The sequence below is a fragment of the Tupaia chinensis genome, unplaced genomic scaffold, assembly GCF_000334495.1.
Source record: "Tupaia chinensis unplaced genomic scaffold, TupChi_1.0 Scaffold000341_1, whole genome shotgun sequence".
In the NCBI taxonomy this organism is placed as follows: Eukaryota; Metazoa; Chordata; class Mammalia; order Scandentia; family Tupaiidae; genus Tupaia; species Tupaia belangeri.
In genome coordinates, this window is record NW_006159835.1 from 3,203,793 (window position 1) to 3,210,194 (window position 6,402).

Genomic DNA, 6,402 nt, shown 5'->3' on the forward strand with positions numbered 1-6,402 from the left:
AGCTACATGTATCTAGTTGGTCGGTATAATGTTAAGTAGGGTAAGGAGGAGTCAGCATAATGTTGAGTACAGTAATGAGGGGGATTCTGTGGTTGGGGAACAGTTAAGTCTGTGGTATATTAACTTGTTAGAATTATTAACTTTGTTGCCATTGTGTCAACTGTGGAATGAATTGAAATATGAATGAAGTAATGGCACATTAAAAAGCAGAGTACAAAACTGTGTACTAATTAATGTAAGCTATATAAAAATGAGCAGAAGCTAGAGCCAAAAATGAAAAAGGCTTGGGCAAAAAACATTGCCCTGAATCCAAGTTTCTTCTTGGAAATCCAAGCACTACAGGACAATACTAAACTGTACTAAGTCTTTGTTGTCATTGCATCCTGTTCCTGCCATCTGGATCATCAGATGGGGCCAAGACGAAAGGCCCTGGGTTTCTGAAGTACACTCTAACTTGGGGTTCCCCGCTACCAGTAGGGAACAACTGCTCTTCTGAGCCTTAAACTGTCAAGATTTAGACATTCAACACCAGATTTGTGCGCTTTTTTTTTTTTACAATGGCTCCTAGAATTTAGGCATTAGTGCTGAGTCCAATTTATTGAAAGCCAGAAGAAATGTTGTCATTTCTGTGTTTTTATTTTTTGCTCTCATGACTTGCTATATTATTGAAAGTTTGAACATATATAAAAGAAGCAGATTCATATAACAAGCTCCCAAGTACCCATCATCAAGAAGTCTAACAATGATCGGTTCTTTTATTTTTATTTTATCTATTTATTTTTGCACGTGTGCACTCGCCAGAAAGACAGAGAGAGACAGAAAGTGGAAAGTCACCCCCAGGGAGTATGGCCACACCACAATCCCTTCTCCATTCTTCTCTTGGGATCTTGGACACACACACATGTGCCTGGCGTGAGTTTAAGCCACCGGGTCTGGGACTTGAACCACTGTCAACTACGTGGGAGTCCAGAGACATAGCCATTATACCAACTGCTGGTCCCAACAATGATCAGTTCTTAGCCTATCTAATTTTATTCATATCTTCACTCACTCTCTCCACCCAGGATTATCTTGAAGCAAATTCTATACATCTCATCACTTTATTTGTAAATATTTTCCTATGTAGCACTAAAATATAGGGATTCAATTAAAAAATAATATTGCTTACAGTACCATTATAACACCTAAAAACAAACAAACAAACAAACCCCAATAGTTCTTTTTTAAGCATGCACACACATGTACCAGTGTGATTTTCAAGTCACTGGGTCTGGGACTCGAACCCTAGTTGGCCATGTGGGAATCTAGTGCCTTAACCAAAACCAATAATTCGTTAACATCTGCAATTATCCAGTGATCCAAATAAGGTTCATACAATGCAAATGCTTGATATATCTTTTCAGTCTTTAAATCCTTTCTTTTTAGATAGATTTTTGCTATAGGGTGTGTGCACTCATAGGAGAGACAGAAAGACAGAGAGACAGGAAACAAGAAATCACCTCCCAGGGGGATGGCCATGCTGCAATCCCTTCTCTTCCATTCTCCTCTTGGGATCTTGGGCATGCACACACATGTGCCCAGTCTGACTTTTAAGCCACTGGGTTGGGGACTCAAACCACGGTCAACACTTAGGAGTCCAGTGATGTAACCATTATGCCATCTGCTGATCTTAAGTCATTAAATACTTTTTAAAATTGTTCATTTAATTTGTTTGGAGAGAAAGGAAAAAGAGACTCAGGGACCCCTACCAGGGTCTTGTCATGTCACAATCCCCACAACTCCAGCTTTCCAGCCCGTCAGGATTATAGCTACGTCTACAAGAATACATAGAATGTTCAGGTTGACCCAGGGGACTGAACCCTGGGCTTTCCTATACAACTTCCTACCACCTGTGCCAGTACAACTCTGCCAACTTTTAAATTTTAGTTTTCTTCGCTCTCTCTTTTTATTTTGCAAAGCTTTTTATAAAAGAAATTAGGTCTCTTGTTCTGTAAAATTTTCCAAAATTTGGGAACCAGCCTGTGACTTGATGGTTAAGAGAGCCAGATTCCACTGACTGTGAAGTTTAAGTCCTGGACTTGGTGGCTTGAAAAATGCTGGGCACATATGTATGTGTGTCCAAAATCCCAAAAGGAGGGAGAAATGGAGGAGAAGGGATTGCAGCAAGACCATTCTCCATGGAGGAGTGCTTTCTCTGTCTTTTTCTTTCTCTTTTCAATCTGCAGAGGGGTATATTTGTTTACTAGAGAGAGACAGTGACGAGGCGGGGAGTGAGAAAACATTTCTCTGGGGGATGGTCATGCCACAACCTCTCTTCCTCCATTTCTCCACTTTTTTGGGATTTGGGGCACACACACACACACACACACACACACACGCCCAGAGTGTTTTTCAAGCTCGCATGTTTTCACCTGCACAGTCAACTGTAAGGGATTCGGCCACCTCAACCACTGCAACACGCTGGCCAAGAAGGAAGGGGTCCTTTCTCTCTCTCTCCTTCTCTTTCCTTGTTTCTGTCTGGCGAGTATGCTCTGCCAAAATTTAAAAAGACTTTTCAGAGTTTGAACTTCGTTCATTGCGTCCATATGGTATAATATAACTTGTCTCTCTGTTCTGTTTATTTCTTATAAATGGAGAGTTAAATCTCGAGTCTTGATGAGATTTAGATTTGACTTTTTTTTCTTGTGAGACATTTTGTATATTGTGTTCTGTACTTCTGTTTGGTTGAAAACCAGATAATGATTTGATCGGTCATTAATAATCATCATCCAAATCCACTATTTCAATTTGGGCAGTAAAATTGATACCTTAATTCTTTTTTAAATAAAGAACTATTGGGAACCAGCAGTTAGCGTAATGGCTATGTCACTGGACTCCCACGTAGTCGACTGTGGTTCACGTCCCGGACCCGGCGGGCGCGTGTGCGTGCGTGCAGCGAGAGGAGAATGGAGGCGAAGGGATTGCAGTGTGACCATCCCCCCCTGGGGGGTGATTTCTAGCTTTCTGTCTCTATGTCTCTCTCTGTCTGTCTGGCGAGCGCACGTGCCCTACAGTGAAAATCTCTCCAAAAAAAAAAAAGAATTATTGGGACCAGTAGATGGCATAATGGCTATGTCACTGGACTCCCATGTAGTCGACTGTGGTTCGAGTCCTAGACCCTGTGGCTTAAACTCACACTGGGCGCGTGTGCATGTGTCCCCAAAACCCCGAGGGGAAAACAGAGAAGGGGTTGTGGTATGGCCACTCCCCCCGGGGGGGATTTCTTGGTTTCTATCTCTCTGTCTCTGTCTGTCTTTCTGGTGAGTGCACATGCCCTATAACAGAAACCTCTCCAAAAAAAATGTATGCATTTAATTTTATTTATCATTATCATAATTTTAAAATTTGCTACAGGGCATGCACACTTGATAGAGAGAGAGAAAGTAAGAAAGCAAACATCTATGTCTGGGACTCAAACCATGGTTGGCCATTTGAAGAGCCCAACACCTCAACCACCATGCCACCTGCTGGCCCAGATAATTTAATTTTATCATTTTTCTTCATTTATTAGCTGGCTCATTTCCTTTCAAAAATCACTTTTTCTCCTTAACTATTTAATTACTACTAAATTAATATAGAAATGGCAGACTATATGCTTAATTTTTTTCTCTTTATTACCATTGTTATGGTTTTAATAATGGTCTTTCCCCCCAAGTTTTGAGTTCTGAAGGCTTGGTCCCCAGGATAATGGCCTTGGGAAGTGGTAAGACCTTTATGAGGTAGTGCCTAATGAGAGGGCACCATCCAATTGGCTCAGAGTGTGGGAGGGACAAACAGGGAAGAGGAGAATTCTGTTTCCCTCCTCTTTCCACGTGCTACCCTCCTCTCTGCTTCTGTTGGCATTGAAGCTAGCCTGATCCCAGCCCCATGCCATTGTACTTCCCATCTGCCAGAATTGTGGGTCAAATAAACATCTGGATTTTTTTCTTTCTTTTTCATGATAGAGTGCATGCATGTGCATACGAGAAAGAGAGAGAGAGAGACAAGCATTGCCCACAAGGTCTTGTCATGCCATTATTTGCTTTCTCCAGTCTTTCAGCCCATCAGATCTTGGGTACTTGCTCATGCTCAGTGTGTTTTAGGTTTTCTGGTCCAGAGAGTCAAACCAGGTCATTATGTGGGATCTCGCTTCTGAGCAGCACATTACTGCTGTGCCATGGAGCCAGCCCAGTAAACCTCTATTGTTTATAAATCAGAAAATTTAAATTCTCAAGTATTTCAGTTTAACCACACAATAACGAACTAAGTCACCAGTTTTCAAGAGAATAAGCTGATTCCCTATTATCCTCCAGAAGTTTATGCATTTTTATTAGTATTGTTACAAAAGGTAAACATACTTGATGTGTTTCAGTCTACTGTAGTTATTTTTTTAATACAGATTGTTCCATCTTTGGACATTAGGAGTATTTCAGGTTGGCTCTGGAGCCCTGATGTGACCTCTGTAATCTGTGATAATTTCCTTACTATCCGCTATAACAATATATGCCTATTTTTGAAATCTGTTTGCTTTTATATTTTCCCATATTTCCCCTGTAGACATCGCTTACTCATAATGGTGCAGCCTCAGAACTTAAGATGTTTCTTATATGAGAATGTAATAATGCAGGGACCAGCAGTTAGCATAATGGCTATGTTGCTGGACTCCCATGTAATCGACTGCAGTTCGAGTCCTGGACCTGGTGGCTTAAACTCATGCCGGGCGCTTGTGTGTGCATGCTCAAGATCCCGAGAGGAGAATGGAGGAGAAGGGATTGCGGCGTGGTCATCCCCCCTAGTGGGTGATTTCTTGCTTTCTGTCTCTCTGTCTTTCTGGTGAGCACATGTGACCTATAGCAAAAAAAAAAAAAAAACAAAAAAACAAAAAAAAACCCTCTCCAAAAAAAATAGAAAAGAAAAAAGGAATGTAATAATGTGGTCATTGTGTCTTCAATATATTATAAATAATTCACATTAATTCATTTACTATTTAATAAAAAGTTATTGAGAATGGACAATATATCAGGTACTTAGTATAATTCACAATTTAGCAGGAAAGACAGACCAAAAAATATATAAATGATTATGTAAGTGTGCAACGGTGAAAAGAATCATGAAAGAAAAGGAGAGGGTACAATGAGAACATGTAAAACTTACTCTAAGGTGTTAGGGCAGGCTTTCTGAGGAAGTGGATAGCAAAGGATAAGTAGGATGAAGTGAGCTAAGCAAAGAGGAAGAATTAGAACTTTTGCAAAGTCTGAAGGTGTACATACCACATTTGAGGAACAGAAAGGTCTTTTGTGAGTAAAAGTAATGAGGAAGAGAGGGTTCACAATGAAGTTGCAAAATGCAGATGGAGATCAAATCATGCAGGACCTGTGGATCACTTTAGGGATTTTAGGGTTCCTCTTAAAACGAGAAACAATGCGATCAGCTTTTTGTTTTCATGAGGTCATGCCAGTTCCTGTGGAGAATGAAATGGAAAGGGCAAGAATGGGTCAACCCATAGCACAGTGATTAAGGGAGCCAATTCAACACAGCTGACTGTGGTTTGAGTCACAGCCCAGCAGTTTGAAAAACACGGCAGCCATGTGTGCGTGTGTGCCCAAAATGCTAATGGGATAGAGAAATGTAGTAAAAAGGATTGCAGTGTAACCACATCCCATTGTGTGTGTGTGTGGGTGGGGGAGGTGTTTCTCTTTTTCTCTTTCTGGTAAGCATACCCACCCTCTAACAACAACAATAACAAAGAACGAAAATTAAAATTAGTTATTATAGTAGTCCAGGTGAAGGCCTGGCAGGTGGCATGGTGGTTAAGAGCAACTAGACTCCCATATGGCTGACTGTGGTTCAAGTCTTGGACCTGGCAGCTTGCTTTCTCACTTTCTCGCTTGCTCTCTCACTCTGTCCCTCTCTGGTCAAATTAAAATAAATAAATAAATAAATAAATAAATAAATAAAGTTAAATAAAATAATTCTTAAAAAAGGAAGTAGTCCAGGTGAAAGACCGTGTTTCCTTGAACTAAGTTGATGACAGTGAAGATAGGTGTGGACAGATTCAAGAGATTTATGGAGAATCAAAACACCAGCTTCATGCTTAGCTTTTCACTTAGCTCAGAAATGAGAAAAGGATGCCCACTATAACCATTGTTATTTAGTATTTCTCTAGATGTATTAGTCAATGCAATTGGACAAGAAGAGGGAATTCATGGTATCAAACTGAAAAGGAAGAATTATAAAGTAGCACTATTTACAGATGATATGATTATGTATCTAGAAAACACAAGGGAATCAAATAGAAAATCTCCTATAAACAAAACCAGAATTCAGTTAATGTATATAAATGAAAACCAGTTAGGTACATAAACAGCAATAAGTTATGTATAG